Source organism: Oryctolagus cuniculus, chromosome 3 (assembly GCF_051225735.1).
Source record: "Oryctolagus cuniculus isolate XC-2025 breed Fujian yellow rabbit chromosome 3, ASM5122573v1, whole genome shotgun sequence".
NCBI classification, from domain to species: domain Eukaryota; kingdom Metazoa; phylum Chordata; class Mammalia; order Lagomorpha; family Leporidae; genus Oryctolagus; species Oryctolagus cuniculus.
Window position 1 is genome coordinate 39731565 of NC_142869.1, and position 19344 is coordinate 39750908.

General features: G+C 45.1%; 1 protein-coding gene across 16 annotated transcripts in view; it reads right to left on the reverse strand.

The window, feature by feature from the left end:
- Nucleotides 1-19344, reverse strand: part of SPATS2L (spermatogenesis associated serine rich 2 like) — a 174807-nt gene that overhangs the window by 90453 nt on the left and 65010 nt on the right. The window contains exon 1 of one of the 16 annotated variants that reach the window (XM_070070431.2): nucleotides 7433-7456. The exons of the other annotated variants lie outside the window; for them this stretch is intronic. The gene's annotated coding sequence lies outside the window, so the exon portion shown is untranslated. Of the gene's footprint in view, nucleotides 1-7432; nucleotides 7457-19344 lie in introns of those variants that run through there. 16 annotated transcript variants of the gene reach the window in all.

Genomic DNA, 19344 nt, shown 5'->3' on the forward strand with positions numbered 1-19344 from the left:
CTGGGACAGGTGGAGGTGACCTGCAGCTTGCCCCACAGGTCCTCCCTGAGTGTCTGCTTCCCCCAGCTGACACCAGTTTCTCCAGACTGTTCAGACACACACCTGCATGGCAACTCCTGCTCATGGTCTCTCCTGAGCTGGCTCCCTCACCTCTACTGGAATAAAAATGTGCTGTAGCCCTACTCTTTGGGGATTCTGTTTTCTAATATGAACTGTATCTGGTCAGTCAGCTCCATCTAACCTTAATCTTAATTGCTTCAGATAGTTAAGGAAATTTTCTTCCAGGAAACATAATTTCACCTGTTCCCATGTGAAATGTCTAGGATTCCACACTTGGAAACCTCAAACCCTTCAACGTATAGGCCCCTGGGTTAGACCAGGAAGCCTATGATGCTGTGATTATTTAGGCCCCAAAGTGAGTGACGGGAGTTTCCCTCATATTACGCCTGGTCATCGCACTTGGCACTGTACCACGACTGAATATGACCTTCACATATATCCATCACAAGAGCTTTAAGTACACCAAAAAGATTCAGGCATCTCTGACTACTTGGGAAAGAAAATGGTTTCTAATTTTTAATTATCACTTCAGACTATTCTTAGATCAGATCAACTACTGAGGCCTTACTATACAGTTCCATGGCTATATGTCCTGTGTGAATCAATTAATTAGTGCAAAATTAAGATACTCTGAAAAACAAGTTCTGACAATAATGTAACATCTCAGCAGCTTACATATTATTTTAAAATTCTTCTCTTAAAATTCCAATTAGTTTTCAGTAATGGTATTACAAACACACAGATATTATCTAGTTTTTATATATGAGTATATCCTAGAGAGAGATAAAGATCAAAGAAATTAATACATCAATCACACACAAAGTAATTTCATCATTTTAATGTATCATCCATATCCTTCACCAGTGTAGAATTAATAAACTGCACATAAAGTTACTACAACTACTCCAAGCACAAGTTACGTCACACTGAACTACTTAATGGGCAAAGATTTTACTTACTATGCATTTATATGAGTCAAAAAATTTGTTAGCTTATAATAATGATAATGTTTTATAAAAAATAAATCTTGATAGTAGAAATTCTGGTGAATATGTTTGTTTCAGCATTTCTAATTGATATAACTCAATGAAGCTTAATATATATAACAATCTGATCAATGACGTTTAAAAAATATGTACTTATATTTCTCATGAAATCTTATAAAACATGAAAAGTTAATACAATGTCTTGGAATGCCAAATTGCTTTATGACTTTCCGATCTCCACTTCCTGTTTTGCTTTACTGTACAGACAGTAACCAAGTTTCACTTTTGTTTCTTTGACACCAATTACTCTCCTTAGATTCACTTTCCTGTTCTCAGCTATTGCATCACTTTGCTTGAATTTGATTTGGAGAACCTGAGGAAGTAATGTCAGAAAAACCTTACAAAAATAATTTTCTAAAAAAATTTTCAAGGCCATTTATGCAAAATTTCTCCATGATTTATAAAAACATAAAAATCATACTGTACATTTGTTTGGAGCTGGCAATACAGCATTTCAAAAATGATCATGATTAGAAGCCTGAAGGGGTAGAGAAATGCCTTGTACTGTCAGATAGGGCTTCAAGAGGAGAAAGGTCCAAGTCAGAAGGGGCGGGAGATTGAACTGGGGAGCCCTGAGACGCAGACTGGGGGGTTCGGGCCGGAAACAGCAACTGCGCAGGTAATTTTCATGCACAGCCAGATCCGAATGTGGCCATTCTGAGCACAGCACACGGGAAAGAAGGATACAAACACACTTAGTACAAAAAGGCTTAGTACAAAAAAAGGAAGGTGAGTGGTCTCATTGATGTTGTTATGTCCACTGTGTGATGAAATGATACTATTTGATAGATGGGATTAAGTAAAATGTAATGCTGAAATGAATTTCATCTGCTTCTTTGAACTCTTTTGATGGGCTGTCCTGGAGTAGTGCTTTAAAAAAACCTTCTTGTGTATTTATTTGAGAGACCGAGAGAGCGCCTATCTGCTGGTTCACTCCCCAAATGCTGGCACAGTGAGCAGGCGGTGGGGAGGGGGTGGGGGAAGAGCTCTCAGGGCTGTTTCTCAGGGTGTGCATTAGCAGGGAGCTGGAGCCAGGAGCCAGGGCTAGGCCAGGTTTCAAACTCCGGCACTCTGATGTGCGACGCAGATATCCTAACCAGCGTCCCAGCTGCTAGGCCAAACATCTGCGTGTAGCAGTGGTTCTTAAAGTGAGGTTCCCGGGGGAGCAGTAGCAGTCCCAGTGCTGCCTGGGAATTTGTCAGAAATGCAAATGTGCTGCCTGTCCCTCAGCAGACAGAGGGTCTCCTGTACTCTGGGCACAGGAGCCAGTGCCTTAACAAGCCCCACAGGAATGCACCTACACACTCCTTCCACCTGCACAGTCACTGGAATACCCACCCCGGGGCCTCCTCCTTGATTCCAATCACTGCACATGGCAAACAGAATCTCACAGAAACCTAGATGGATAGAGGGAAGACCACTTTCCTACCGATGACAATGCTAAGGAGTGGTTTTTTTCTCCAATATGTTATTAATAACAGCCAACACACATATGGAGAATTTAGAATGTGTGCTTAATATACTGTTTTCATTTACTCTCACTACCCTATGAGGTAGAAATTGTAATTATGTCCACTCTACATATGTGAAAACTGGGTACAAAGAGATCGAGTAACTCAAAGTTGCACCATAAGTGGAAGGGCCAGGACTCAAACTCGAGGAGTCTGACTCGGGAGACCACGGCCAGTGTGCTAATATGGCTCAAAAACCATCACAAACAAGTCACTGGGTCTCATCGTCTATGAACTGCCATTGAGACCAAAGCCATTCCCAAGGGTCCTGCCCAGCTCCGCAGGTGTGTGAATGACGTCTGTTTATACAGACACAGGGCGCATGGGCTGTGAGCAGAAGCACTCAGCTTCCACAGAACGGGGAGGAGTGTGCTTCTTACAGAGCGGCCTGCTTGCCTGTAGTTTCCTACCTCAGGCCAGAGTGCAAGGGGCCACATTTAGTGCACCCCAGCCAATCGACTGTTTCCTTAGCTCTATGATGTGGCCAGGGGCTCCAGGATAATCCAGGGGTTCATACCTAAGTGATTCTGCCTCGTCAACTCATTAAAATGCCCATGCACCTGACTCTGGCATAGCCTAGACGAAGCTGTGAGCGGGTAGCTCCTGGACATTTTCTCATGGCTGCCTCAGAGGCAAACATCAGGAGCAGGAAGTCTCTCACGTGATGTGACTTCAGAACCAGCAAAAAGCCTCCTAGTCAAAGCAGCACGTCTAAAAGTCTCTTGGAACAGACTTACTGAGTACATCACCATTTTTACTTAGCTTTGGGCATGCTATTAGGTCCTTGGCCTAGCAAGGGTGGGGAACCGTTGTTCAGCCAAGGGCCACATATATATTTATAACATCATTCGAAGGCCATACAAAATTATCAACTTAAAAATGAACCGGCTATAGATTTACTGAGTTTTGAGTCCTGCCTGTGGTTGCCTTGGCAGGGCCAGACCAAATTATTTCACAGGCCTTATATGGCCCATGGGCTACACATTCCCCACCTGTGGTTTACAGCATGCTAGAAGACAGTGGAACATCACAGATTATTTCATTCTCCTACAGCTTTCAATGGGCCCTTAGCAGAGACCAACGCTTTGGAAAACTGACAGCAGAACAGAGACAGTGAGATCCTATCCACTGGGTTTCCTCCCCAAAGGGCTTGATGACCTGTGCTGGGATGGGCCCAAAGACAGGAGCTGGGAACTCAATCCAGGGATCCCACATGAGTGACAGGAACCCAAGCACTTGACTCATCATCACTATTGCCTCCCAGGGTCTGCACTAGCAGGAAGCTGGAGTCAGGAGCTGGAGGCACATACTAAACAAGGCAATGCAATGTAAAACGCTGGTGTCTTAAACCACAAGGCCGAATGCCTGCCTTAGAACAGGTAAGTCTTTATGAGGAGGCCTGGGTGTCCACACAGGGCACCAGGCACCCTGATGGGGCCCCAGGAGGCCAGGAGGCCTCACTTCCGCAGCTGCAGAAGCAGTGGCTGAGGCTGGAGTAAAATGACTTCTGTGGTTGCTTTCAGCTCTCAGGGTCACTAGGAGCTGACCTGAGTACCTAGCTGCAACAGTGGCAGACAGCTGAGTACGCACCTTTAAAAACTCGTCGCCCTTCCGGGAGGCCAGAGGCAGCTGCTGGTCCCTGAGCACGGTCAGGGCACCTGCATGGGAGCTGGGGAAGGAGACAGCGCTCTTCCACTAAATGCAGGATTTACCTAAATGCCACGTGAGGTGGCTTCTCTGATGCTTCACTTGCCAGTGACTAAATTCTTGTCTCCTCACTTGGCACCCTCTTCCTCTTCCCTCCATCTTTTGCTCTTCCTGATCCGCCCTCATAATTGCTAAGGTCTCTTCTATTCCAGGCACTTTGGCTCTCTGTGTCTGTGGCTTCATTCCCATAGTTTAATGAAGAGTTCTTGGGTAGTGCCTTGTTCCTTAGACAAGAGTTGCTTTAATGATCAGGAAGGAGGGCACATAAACAAAGACACAGAGAGTGGTGACTGAAACATGAATTTCACCTGAATATACAGGTTAGGGCTTTTTTTTTTTTTTTTTTTTTTTACAGGCAGAGTGGACAGTGAGAGAGAGAGAGACAGAGAGACAGGTCTTCCTTTGCCATTGGTTCACCCTCCAATGGCCGCCACGGCCGGCGTACTGCGCCAATCTGAAGGCAGGAGCCATGTGCTTCTCCTGGTCTCCCATCGGGTGCGGAGCCCAAGCACTTGGGCCATCCTCCACTGCCTTCCCGGGCACAGCAGAGAGCTGGCCTGGAAGAGGGGCAACCGGGACAGAATCCGGCGCCCCGACCGGGACTAGAACCCGGTGTGCCAGCGCCGCAAGGCGGAGGATTAGCCTAGTGAGCCGCAGCGCAGGCAGGGTTTTTTTTTTGTTTTTTTGTTTTTTTCATTTAATTTGGAGGGAAAAAAAATCTCAAGGTTGCATTTGTATTCAAAGACACTGCAGTGTACTCAGCCCACTGTTAAACAACTTCATTGAAAAGCATTTTAAGGGCAAATGTCAGAAAAAAATTTCACATTTAAAAGCTCCGGCTTGGCCTCCTTTGAAAAGCAGGGTTACCCTTTGGTTTTGAAATGTCACTGCCTACTAAGTTATTTGGGGGGGGGGATGGAATGTTGTATTTAAACAGGTCATTAACAGTCAATACTTATTTGAAAGGGCCTGCTTTCAGAGGTGGAGAAAAGCTTCCGATCACCTAGAACCTCACTGGAGCAGATCTGGGGCAAGATGTGCTGATGCAAGTTGGAGACATTTCTGGGAGGGAACATCATCACTCCACAGCCCCAGTGCTGTGCAGGAGGCAGGGGCCTTGGCACCACTGTCTGTGCTGCACACCCAGAGGCATGGCGGGCGGTGGCCGAGGGGCACGCGGCACCCTCACGGCAGGCCCAGCCTGGAATTGCCCATTTTAGCACTGGCAAAATGCTTATGAGTGAAGATTAACCATTTTTGCATAAAGTGCCAAGCTACCTCCTCATGGCAGCAGAATGCAAATGGGAGCAAAAGAGCAAAGGGCGGCGAAAATAAACGCAGCGGATCCCAGCAGCACCAGGCACTGGCGGGCACACGTGGCAGGCGTCCTTAGCATTCATCGGCGGCCTGATTTTCCTATTTAATTTGAAATTATTTCATTTCATAGGTTTCTGACGGCTGGAGCATATAAATACACACCTTTTTTTCTAACGGTGACCTGATGCTGGCTCCAGTAAGCCTCTGCTTTTCATTGCTGGGCTTTAAAGCAAACATGTGTTTCCATAGAGATGCAGGTGACCTGGGCCCGCTGCAAGTCCCCACTTGTATCAGCAATTCAATTATGCTCGGTTCTTTGCAGATGCGCTGATGTAAGCTCAAGTCTGTACAGCAGGCCCATCCCCAGAGGTGTCTCAGGCAGGGTGAGGTGGCCAGCGTCACTTGAGGCACAACACATGCCCCAGCCCCTCTCCAGGCTGGCCATAATAGGTCTCCTCTCCCTGCAGGCCACACTGGTTTGCTCCCCTCATCTCCCCTGCTGCCTCCTGAGCAAATCCCAAATCCCAGCGGGGTTCAGACCAAGTATCTTCATACACGGATCCATAACTCCCTGGGGCATCAAGACCTGCCCACAAAAGACATAACATGCTTTCCCTTTTTCTCCTTACTTTCCCTCATTTCTCCAACTAGCTATGGACCACTCCTCCAGAAACACTAATGTTTTTCCTCCTGGCTTGACAAGCCTTCATTAAACACCGACTCTGCTCCGACATCACCCACATCTCTATGCTATGGCTCTATGCAGAATGCTGGCAATGGTTAAAGCTCACATTAAACTCTTACTGTAGACCCAGGACTGCACCACATCCTTTCTATCTGTAACTCATTTAATTATCATAATAGACCTACAGAGGCAGGGAGAGGGAAGGGTATGGACTTGTGTTCTCAATACCCTCGTTTTACAGAAAAAGACACAGAAGGATAGAGAGCCAAGGGACCCATCCAAGTCACACAGCTTGCAAGTGGCTAAGCTGAGAACTGACCTTCCCCTGCCTGCTGGCTCCAGGGCTCCCAGCCCCAGAGGAGCTTCCAGCTCAGTGACAGAGACGGCTCTGTCCACAAAAACAGATGAGTGAGATGGGGGGCAGGGAGGAGGAGGAAATTAGCCTTGGAGTTGCCCTGACTGAAGCTCCTGGGTGGAGGCTGTGGACTTCCCAGCTTGACAGTCCTACCCTGGAGACAGACACAGCAGAGGGTAGAGGTGAAGCTGGGTGCTTTTCAAGTTTTGTATTGCATTTTTTTTTTCAGGACAACACTGCATATTTATCTCTGAAGAAAACACGGATTGTGGTTCTGCAATATAACCCTGGACTGAGAGAACCCCTAACTCAACCTGGCAAACAAAGCCTCTCTGTTCAGGGCTAACTCTGGAAAGCCAGCTCACTCGTCATAGAATACAGACCCAGCACAGGAACCCATGATTTCTTTCAAGTGTATTCCGGTTTCCAACATCTCTCTTGCAACAAACTCACAGCATTCCTGTATACTAAGTCAGCAATCTCCTGGTGAACATTGAATGCTTTTCTCAAAGTGACTAAAAAAGTCCTACTTCCTTGAAGTACCACTGGCCCTGGGTGGATAAAAGCAATGAGGATAAGGTACGCGACCCCAAATGCACTGGCATTTGGTGGTAAAGAAACAGCAAGGAGCTAAGGCAGAGCCTTGACACCCAGCAGGGGGGGACTTACTGCAGCCGGCCACTTCTTGTGCCTCTTCCCCACCCACTGGGGTTCTGACTAGGGCTTCCCAACAAACACAACCCCGACTCACTTTTTAAGATTTCCTGGTTCCAAGTCAAGACTCTCAGGGCACAGTCCTGAGTGACTGGCTTTTCTCAGCAGGCAGATAAGCTCTGTCCTCCAGCTGGCCACATTTATCAACTGGCTTTGACCGGGACCAGCAATTCATCTCGAGAGTGACGCAGGTGGAGTCAGAAACTAGGGTAGGTGCAGGATCTTGGGTGTGGCTGAGTAAGCAGCAGCGGGCTGGCGCCCCACCGTGTGAGTCTCCAGTGGACTCGCCTTTCCCGAGCCGGCTCGTTTCCCCTTGGTTAAGTTGCCCAGGGCTCTGGCCTCCAGGCCTGTGTTACCGAATGCCCAGTCCTTCATTTTTATCACCCTGGGGGAAGGCGAGCCACGGAGACTGGGAGATGGTGCAGCCCGGGAGTACAGCAGTCACCATCAAAGGTCGGTGCTTCCGGTGACACTGCTGCTAGCATACCAATCCTCTAGCAAACAGTCCCACACTGTGCCCTCAGGCAATCTCCCTGGTGCTGGTTCCAAGCCTAACTGGAAGCATCTGCTGGTTCATTTTGTCCTTTTTTTTCTTTTTCTTTTTTTTTTTTTTTTTTTTAATTTTTGACAGGCAGAGTGGACAGTGAGAGAGAGAGACAGAGAGAGAAAGGTCTTCCTTTGCCGTTGGTTCACCCTCCAATGGCCGCCGCTGCAGCCGGCGCACCACGCTGATCCGATGGCAGGAGCCAGGATCCAGGTGCTTTTCCTGGTCTCCCATGGGGTGCAGGGCCCAAGCACCTGGGCCATCCTCCACTGCACTCCCTGGCCATAGCAGAGAGCTGGCCTGGAAGAGGGGCAACCGGGACAGAATCCGGCGCCCCAACCGGGTCTAGAACCCGGTGTGCCGGCGCCGCAAGGTGGAGGATTAGCCTATTGAGCCACGGCGCCGGCTTCATTTTGTCCTAAATGAAAGACATACAAGCCATGTCCAGGGGTTTTCAACCTACTAGAGGTCACGCTCTCACCCCAGGGAATGAAGTTCATGTGGTGAGCGTTCGCTCAGTCTTTACAAGTGAAGGGCTAGGGTGACGGTCAAGGGCTGGGGTACTTGTTTTGGGCAGAATGGAGAAGGGCTTCTCATCTGTCAAGGCTGCTCTCCCTACAGACAAGTCATCCCTAGGTGTGCGACCTCTGTTTGCTGGGAAACACACACATACATTCTCCATGTTCTTGGAAAGGCTCTATTTCTCTTTAGGATCAGGCCTCCCTTAGCTCCAACCAGCAGAACCCACCTAGCTAACCACACACACGCACTTGGCCTAGAATGCCATGACTGCCAGCCCTGTGGCACAGATGCCTCTGGCTTAAGGTGCCTCTCCTGTCAGCCAGTATCTTGGGCCCTTAAATAGTCACAGAGGAACTACTGTCTATTTCCCACGACAGAGTCTTCCTTCTGTTCCTGTGACAGAAAATAAGTCACTTCAATAATAAGTTGCTACAATTTGCCAAGAAGGAATCCCAGCTCTGCCTCTTCTTTATTCTGGGAAGCAAGTTCAGTTGCTCTCTCTAGACTTCCTCGTCACTAACAATGGGGATGATAACAGAACTGACGCTGTCTGGGGGTAATGAGGGGAGATGAGTTCGTTCTTGTAAAGTGATCACTACAGTGCCTGGCACACAGCAAGAGCTGTAAAAGCTCGAGGAAAGGATGGAAACAGATTCCCTCACAGCCTATCTGGTTGCCTTCTCACTCTTCTCAATCGACAGGAGACAATCGAAGACTTGAGAGGTTATGGCCATACAGGATCCAGTGAGCACCTCCTGCCACCGAAGCTGCCAAGTGAAGGGAGTGGTGGGGCACCTGAGAGGAGAGCCTGGTGGCCCCAGACCAGGGCCAATCTGCAGCACGGTTCAGGGCACTCTGAACCCTCAGAACTCTGTCCGTATCCATGGGGTCATTTGTTTTGCATGCTCTTAAAATTTCAGCATGAACAGGGGCTGGTGCTGTGGCAGAGCGGGTTAAGCTGCCGTATGCAGCGCCTGCATCCCATATGGGCACCGGTTCGAGTCCTAGCTACTGCACTTCTGCTCTAGCATCCCTGCTGATGGGAGCTGGCCTGGGAAAGTAGTAGAAGACAGCCCAAGTGCTTAAGCCCCTGCACTCATGTGGGAGACCTGGAAGAATCTCCTGGCTCCTGGCTTCTGATTGGCCCAACTCTGATCATTGTAAACATTTGGGGAGGGAACCAGCAGATGGAAGATCTCTCTCTGACTCTCCCTCTCTCTCTCCCTAATTCTACCTTTCAAATAAGTAAATAGATCCTGAAAAAAAAATTTCAGCATGAGCAAAAGCTAATCCACAACTACAACAGTCTTCCCCATGTACTGGACCAGAAACTCCTGCCAGGTCACGGTTTCCTGCCTCACGGTGACCAGATGTCCCAGTGCTACCTCTCTAGTGACCAAATTCATGGTGAATGCACTTGCCTTTAGAGGACAAGAAATACAGGAGACATTGGTGAATTTAGTGAGTTACAGGAGCCTGCTTCTGATAAACTGCACTTTGCCTTTGTCTGTCCCCAATTACTGAGAACAATGCTGTTGACAAGTTAAGTGTTCAGTGAAGACATGTGGAAAAAAGAGGAATAGATGTCCTCTTAATTTTACTCTTCCAGGGCCAGCACTATGGCATAATGGGTAAAGCTGCTGCCTGCAGTGCCAGCATCCCATATGGGCGCTGGTTCGAGTACTGGCTGCTTCACTTCCAATCCAGCTCTCTGCTATGGCCTTGGAAAGCAGTAGAAGAAGGCCCAAGTCCTTGAGCCCCTACACCTGCGTGGGAGACCTGGAAGAAGCTCCTGGCTCCTGGTTTCCAATTGGTGCAGCTCCAGCAGTTGTGGCCAGTTGGGGATTGAACCAGTGGATGGAAGATCTCTTTCTCTCTCTTTCTCTGCCTCTCTGCCTCTCTCTGTGTAACTCTGACTTTCAAGTAAATAAATAAATCTTAAAAAAATATTTTACTCTTCCTCTCTTGGCTACAATGAGCTTTTCATAATTTATTCCCCAACTTTTAACCTACTACCAAGTCCTCACTTTAAAGACCATCCTTGGAAACAGTAGCACAATGGGACCAGCACTGTGCACAGCAGATGAAGCCTCCTTCTGCAATGCTGGCATACATATGGGAGCCAGTTTGAGACCCAGCTGCTCCATTTCCTATTCAGTTCCCTGATAATGCTCCTCGGAAAGCAGTGGAGGATGGCCCAAGAATTTGGGCCCCTGCACCAACATGAGAAACCCAGAAGAAGCTCCAGGCTCCTGGCTTTGGGCTGACACAGGTCCTGCTACTGCGGCCATTTGGGGAGTGAACCAGTGGATGGAAGATCTCTCTTTTTCTTTCTCCTCCTCTTTCTGTAACTCTGTCTTTCAAATAAATGAAAAATAAATAGTAAAAAAAAAAAAAAAAAAAAGCAGTGCCAAATGCCGTTACAGGGCATCATTTTACACATCCTTAAAACCACTCCCGTCTTTCTCCCTCCATGTTCCTAAACCTACGATATCTGTTAGTCATCCAGAAAGTCAAGATCTAACCCTGAGTACCAGAACTGTCTTTTTTCAACCCTTTATATCCCACCTCTTCAACTAGGTAACTTCCTTAATTTCCTCTACCTATTTCATTTTTTCTTAAGACACAGTCTTGAACTCAGGTAACCAAGTCACAGAACTAGGCCTCTAGTGCTGCTCCATCAAAGCATATATGCTTCCGTCTATAAAAGAAGGTTTTCTCAAAAAACAATTTCACCCAATGCTATACACATTTAACCATTAGCCTCAGCTTCTTATGCACCTTCAGGGACCTGGGAAAACCTTATCATAGCCTGCCTTGCCCACCTCCTTAACTCGGAGCCGAACACAGAGCTCTGCCTGCCCTTTGGCTCCATGCACGGTGGGGGAGGCTCAGAAAGTGGCAGATGCTCATGACGGTTTGTAAGCCTTAGCAATCCACAGTTCAATCTCTTCCAAATCATTTTTCTAAAGACTGAATGAGCAAAACCTGGTTTTTGTACAGTCGCTCAAAACCTGTGCAGATCTCTCAACTAAATATAATACTACCTATTATTTCCCTTTGGAAGACTTTCTGTTAGCCATCTAATCTACCTTAAAGCAATTGTAAGGTGTAAATGTGTGAGGTTTTCATCACCTGTTTGATGAAACAGATCCATCTCTCACAGCCTTGATTCCATTTATACCCATTTTTGGCAGATTTATAGAGACAGGCAATCAGGGTTGCCTGTTTTTTTTTTTTTTTTTTTTTTTTTTTTTTTTTTTTTTCTACTAATACTAACAATTCCATGAGCCGGATACAGCATGGGGAGTATACTGTGTGCTTGTGTATGCCCTTTATGAGCTGTGAGATTGAATGCATATTCTTGTGGGAGTGTGTATCGTGTAGACATTCTGAGATGACTACACCAGGTGCACAGAAGGGCTTCTGGGGAGGTGAGATGGCTTCACTTTAGTGGGGTTTAACCAGAGATGGCTTCAGAGGAGAGGTGCTCCTTTGCACTGCTTTGATACTGGCAATGATGAGGAAGGCATTTCAGACAAGAAAAAACAAATGTGACACTTCTTTGGCAGAAACAAGTTAACTGATGTGTGAAACTGGAAAGAAAACCTACTTGGCTCAGGGCACAGAAGTCAATTAACAAGTATTTATTGGGGGTTCAAGATGTGTCACTATTGGACACAATGTGTTAAATTCACTGTATGCAGTATAATTTTTTAAAAGATTTATTTCATTTGAAAGGGAAAGTGACAGAGAGGGAGCAAGAAGAGAGAGAGAGAGAGAGAGAGAGAGAGAGAGAGATCTTCCATCCATTGATTCACTCCCGAAATGGCTACATTGGTCAGGGCCAAGGCAGGTTGAACTCAGAATCCACGAACTCCATCTGGGTCTCTCATGGGTGGCAGGGGCCAAGCACTTAGACTACCTTCTGCTACCCTCCCAGGCATATTAGCAGGGAGTTGGTTTAGAAGTGGAGCAGCCAGGACTCAAACCAGTGCTCTGATATAGGATGATGGCATTGTAGACTAATAGGATGATGGCATTGTAGACTACGGTTTAATCTACTGCACCACAACACCAGCCCCAGTATGGTCTAATTTTAAAATTGGCTCTGTATGGGTCAGGAGTTGAGGCAGAGCACATTGAGCCACCGTTTGGGACATCTGCATCCCATACTGGATTGCAAGGGATGGAGTCCTACCCCTGCTTCTGATGCAGCTTCTTGCCAATGCATCTAGTAGACAGCAGATCATGGTCCAAGTACTTGGGTCCTGCCACCCATCTAGGAGACTCAAGTAGAATGTCTGGCAACTGGCATTAGTCTGGCCCAGCCCTGGCTTTTGCAAGCATTTGGGGAATGAACCAGTACAAGAAAAACTTTCTCTCTCTCTTTCTGTCTCCCTCTCTCACTGTCACTCTTTTTAAACAAACAAACTTTAAAAAATAAAATAAAATTGGCTCCTGCAAGGAGATCAGATTAGCAGTCCATGGGCAATTAGATGACATCAGAAGACAGCATCCAAGAAGGTGTTACTTGGGGTGGTTCAATGAATAGGCATGTCCTATTTGTAACACAGCAAGAGGTAACTCCCTTGTTTCATTTTTCTGTTAGCAAATGAGAGCATTCCTGCTCATTCTCAACCCATCCCAATTTCCCTCCCACCTCAATGTCATTTTCAGTCACATTTAGGCTCATCTGAATTGAGGTCCTATACATTTTCTTCATTATTCCTGAAATGCTGAATCAAAAACTGGATTTTTTAAAAATTTTTTCAATTTCAGGCAACTTAACTTTTTGTCCTTTTAGTTTTGCAAAAACACATGCTTGAACCTAAATGGAGAGGACTCCAAAGCAAATATCTATCTGGCTGAGTTTCACTTAGCTCCAGGAAGGCGATGCATAGATTCTATTTAAGGTTTCATTTTTACCAGGTTTTACCTCCTGGGAGATAATCAATAGCCAATATGATGTAATTTACCAAACTCCATCTTGAAAAAGAAATAATGAAACATGGAAAAGACAAACTTGTCTGTTTAACTAAATGCTTCTCTTAAAAGCTTGAGGAAGTAGAGAGGGAAATTTCTGAAAATTAATCTCCTTGTATCTATATCTGGATGACTACCAGCTAGGCTGGACTTGGTTTCAGTTTTCATTTCAAGCTTTCAAACAGCACACGACCGCAGAGAATGCAACTGCTCCAGGTGTCAGGAGGAAGACAGGTAAGGGCTGAGGAGAGACTGCCAGGACTGTGCATCCTCGCGGTATCTGCTGGTTTCTAAAAGCGCCTGAAGCCATCCATGCTGCACAACAGGAGGGAAACAATCTAGCTATGAAAAGGTATTTTCCTTTTTTAAATCATGGAATAATCAGCTTCTCTGCTCACAAAGACATATCATTCTGACAGCAGCACTTCCATCCCGTTAGCCAGAGCATTCATTCATTGACCTCACTCATTTATTCATTCAACACACACAGAGACCTGCTCTGTGTTGGGCACTGTCCTGGGTGCTGAGAGTTCAACAGTGAGCAAATCACATGCACGGGCACGCGCATGCGCACACACACACACACACACCACTGCCAGGCACTGCACCGTAGGATTCACTCTGCATCTACTTCACTGCGTACCCACAGGGCTCTTGCAAGACAGGCATCATCTGCACTTTCTAGGTTAAGTGAACCAACGCTTATACACAGAGGCCAACTGCTCAGAGCCAGTCAATAGCAGGGCTATTCAGGTGAGACTGAATATGCACTTCCTGTCTGGAGCCACTGTGTTGGTTCAATGCAAAAAGGGAACAGTTTAGAAATGATTGAGCAGGTTCATTCCAGTTGGGACATCTTGATATACACAAGAACTAGAATCATAAATGTAAAGTTGGCTTGGTAAAAATAAGAACAGCTAAAGTGAGAAAGAAAATTATCAAAGTGAAGAAGAAACCGTATTCTCAGGGCTTGAAGTTCTGCTCCTCACTTCCCAGCGAGGGCCTGTCACTGTGGAATGCACCCATTTTCCATATTCTTTCTCACCCTCTCCTGTCTCTTTATGTTCCCTTCCCTTTCTTGCTACATTTGCTGTCGTTAAGGGGCATGAGAAACTGTCTTGGGAGGCAGTGAGTCTCCTGTCCCACAATCTGCTCAAGGACTGGACGGCCACCTGGTGGGGTTGCTGGACTTGCTCACGGTTCAGGAAAATGAGGGAGCAGAACAAAGGGCCCTTTAACTGTGGAGTTCCTGAAGCGGAGACAGCATTTCTGTCGTCTTTCCCCTGTTCCCCACAAGGCATCTGCAGTGGTCTTACTCTGTTTTAGTCAAGCATTGTGCAAAAGCTTGGAAAGGAAACCAAAACCATCTGAAGTTCAGCGGATCCCAGAGGATTTCAGCTTTTTGTGCTTAAGAGTCTGAGTTGGTCGTGGAAACAGCCTTCCCATAGGGGGCCAGAAACACGCCCAAACACATGGCTTTGTTAGAAGACAATTTGTGACTTACCATCTGATGCAAAAATGTGAAGAAACCGTCACCAGGAAGACACAAATCCTTTCTAACAGATTTTCACTTGTGATTTGCTGTGTAACTCAATCCAACTCCCATGTGAGGCATCTCCTGCTCTCCAGTCACCCACGGTCCTGCAGCTTGGTGCAGTTCAACACTCAACGCCACCCAACACCACTTGTCTCACAGAGGTCTGAGTTTCCTACTCTAAAATCCTGGGGTTAGCAGGGAGAGGTTTCCCTTCTTCCTGAACTCTCAGTGAATCCCCTCATTGATGTCCTCACTGAGCGGCCATCCGCATCTGCTCAAATAATCACCATGGAGCCGCAAGGCCTTCCACAAGACGAACTGTGAGTAAATTCTTGGCTACCACTCAGTCAACTGCCTTCCTGCGAATTCTTACACAGTGTTCTAGCTTCTGCCTGCACACACATCTCCCATGTGACCACTCTTCCAAAACGCTCGGATCCTCTCTCTATTCTAGCACAGAATTATTCATAGCATCAAAGGATGCTAGAGTTGGAATGGGCTTTATAAATCCCCAAGTTATTTTGAGAAGAAGACATTTTTGTCTTGCCAGTTTTCCAGAACTTTAATTCCTCATGTGACATAGTCTGGAGTCTTCTCACCCTGAGAAAGAGAGACATATAGATTCTATGGCTTGGTTCTTTTTTAGATTCTACCCAAGATTGTATTTTGTTGATAATGACATCATACTATACACTGGTCACAGGGAGCTGACAGTCAATTAAAACCCCTGAGACTTCCTCACATCATCTGTCACTGAGCTCCATTTCCAAAAGCTATCTCTACAGCTATTTTGGGGTAACAAGACTATGTGTTTTTATTTCATTGAAATTAATTTTGTGTTATTAATTTTGCTGACTTTACAAGTCTATTGGGGTCCTTTTTGGAGCCAATTTGTAACCTTCCACTTTAGCTGTCCATTTCACTGGGGTCATTCACAAATTGAAGGATTTCATATTTACATCACTTACGCCACTGAATAGACAATCTGGGCTTGAATTTCAGCTCTGCTACTTAGAAACTGTTTCTGTATTGCACTTTCCTCATGTATAACTGTGGTGTGTGTGTGGGGGAAGATTATCAATTGTAAAGGATTATTGTAAGGATTAAATGAGTGCACATAGAATAACAGAACAGTGAATACATAAGAGTTTGATAAGTGTCCACTGTTGCTACTGTTTTCATCACTCTCTTTTCATTCATGCCATTGATAAAAAAAAGATCTAGAATAAAATAAAATAGGGGTCCACAGATGTCACTCGTGGCAATTTCACTGACCTATTCTTTAGTGTCTTGGGGGTTTGGTTAAGCAACCTGAGTTGTGAATACATGTACCTATTCTGTTATTTAGTTCACATTTCTCCATTACGACAATGAAATCCTAATACAGTATGAAAGCCCTATCTGCCACATTTTTTTCATTTTCATTCCAGTTGTTCTCTGCACAGGCGAATCACTGAGTCCTGCGTAACTGCTTAACTTACTCTTGTTGCCTAATGACTATCAACTGTGTTTTCTAAGTGTTCTCTGTTTGCAAAATAAACTCCAGAAGTTTCTGATACTTAATGTTTTTTCTCTTTTCGTCAGTCTTTGGACTTTTGGGACTATATTCTCTGAAGTTCCCACAAGGAAGCTGACTGGTGTGTGGCAGTCACAGGTTTGCAAAGCTTTGTGGATGCAGCCTGGGCCAAGAAAGCTCGATTCATGGCAAAGGGCCAAGGATGTCGTATTATGCTGCTGGGGCCTCCATTGCCTGTCTCACATTCTGCTCTACCCTTACAAGGGGGACATCAATATCCTCGCTTAAAAGGCAAACACAAGAAGAGAAGAAGAATTCTTTGTTTTTCTCATCAGAGGTCTTCTCCCTTTTTTGTTCTTTTCTCCACAAAAGTAAAACAAAATTCTATAATAAAAATGTGATAAAAATGGTATTCAGTCTTGATAGAAATTATAACTGCATCCTTATCAAAATGATTTGACATCACATGGATTCTAGTCTTCTATATCTGGCCTACTTGTCAACTTCATTTTCTGTAGGATTGTTCCTTGCCAGCTTTTTAAGTCTCTTTTGTTGTTTTTAGACTATTTTACATACTTGAGCTCACCCTGGACTCTAGGTTTTCTGTCACTATTCTAATGGGATCATCCTCTCTCTCTCTGCTATTGTTCTTGGTGATTAGCCTTCCCTTGCATTCTTCTCTAAATGGTCTTTTATATTTTGAGTTAATTCAAGCATGCCCTTGGCAGCCACAGCCATTTCTCTTCCTCATTTTTTTAGAACCATCAAACCTCTAATTCTAATCATGCAAATGGTAAAATGTGAGACTTATAGTGTGTGTGTGCATGCATGCATGAGGAATGGTTGCATTATCTCCTGATAAATCGGAAAGATATTCATGACCATTTTGTCAGCATTTCATTATTGTTGATTGATTCATTATAAATATAAATATATGATGCATTGAGTATCAGTACTGTTGTATTCACTGGGGAGACAAGGATAAACAAGAGAGATGCAGCCCTGCCCTCTTGAGGCTTATAATTTCACATTAAATACAGGATGAGAACAAAGACAATCAAGATGCAGCACAGTATGGATTTCTGAGGGGACATTTGAGGAGCTGAGAGTTTACAGACAGGGCCCTAATTCAAGTTTAGGGGTTGGGTTTCTCATCTCTTTAGTTTTCTTCTCTTTTGGAGCCTCTGATAACAGAATCCTATCTTCTTCTCAGGAATATTTGGGATTTCCCTCTTAAAGTCCACAGTGTGTGCCTGGCATACCTATCACCTGCTTCTTGATTATCACAAAGGATAAACGACAAAGTCACTATCTTCCATAGCAAACACTGAATAAACATTTATTGAACAAGTGCATAAAGTCTCCTCTTTCTATTTTACCAACCAATCTCTTCTTGGTTAAAATTAGGTCTAAAGTAGCAGTTCCCTTCATTTCTCGGACCTTCCTAGAGATGAAAATGTCAGAAGGCAAATTGGGATCTGAGACTCTGTTTTCATTTAAGTACAAGTAAGACTTCTAGCAGATGACCAAACAGCTTAAGTCCTTCATCAATCTTACTTATTTATTATCCTGTGTTATTTTTGTATGCAGCATCAGAAATAACTTGTTCTAATAGTCGATATGCCTGGGTAATCTAAGTTCATTTATCCTCTCAAAGCTATTTATTGAGTGCCCATTAGGTGCCAGGAACTGCTCTGGGCACTGCGTTTTCTTCTTCCTCTTCCTTTTAACTTCACTGTGTCTTCTCTTGGGTTTCTGGATTCTTGCACCTCTGCTTCCCCTAAGAGGTCTGGATCTCACTCCCTGGGAAAAAGCCTTTGTGTTATTTGCATAAAAGGCTAATATTCCCTCTGTTTGTGCTCTGTTACAGAGTCTGCCATTTACTATTTATTTTAAAGGAAGGGTTTCACAGTCACTTGATAATGAATACTTTCTTAATTTCTTATAATGATACTTTAAATATAAAATTAACTGTAGTAATTTAAGAGTCAGAGATATGAGACAAAGTTCCACATTGTTTATGAACTACATCCTTTACCACTCACTGATTAAAAATCATTGATCTGAATGAAGTAAATAAAAGATATTTTAAAAGGGAAAGGACAAATGTGTATTATTCAATTGATTATCAACATTACTAGTAATTTTTGGATTTAAACTTTAATTTATATATATGTATTATCTATATAACACACATGTACCATAAAGACTAGAATTTTCTTTCAGTCCTAGGACATGTAACATGGTCATTACGTTTATTAAAAATCTGGGGGTCAGCTCTGTGGCATAGTAGGCTAAGCTCTGCCTGTGGCACCAGCATCCCATATGGGTACTAACTGGTGTCCTGGCTGCTTCTCTTCTGATCCAGCTCTCTGCTAGGGCCTGGGAAAGCAGTAGAAGATGGCCCAAGTCCTTGGGCCCCTGCACCCACATGGGAAAATCGGAAGAAACTCTTGGCCCCTGACTTCAGATTGGTCCAGCTCCAGCTGTTGCAGCCATTTGTGGAGTGGACCAGTGGATGGAAAACCTTTCTTTCTGTCTCTCCCTCTCTGTGTCTGTAACTCTGCCTCTCAAATAAAGAAATAAATCTTTAAAAGTTTCTTAATCTATTTATTTTAAAGACATATCTCATATACTGGTTCACTCCTCAAACGTTCCCAACAGCCAGGGTGGGGTGGGGTGGGTGGGCAGGATAAAGCCAGGAGCCAGGAACTCAACCTGGTTCTTCTCCAAGGGTGGCAGGGACCCAGGTATTTGAGCTATCACTTGCTGCTTCCCAGGGTTTACACTGACAGAAGGCTGGAATTGAGAGCAGAACTGGGACTCAAATCCAGGCTGTCTGAA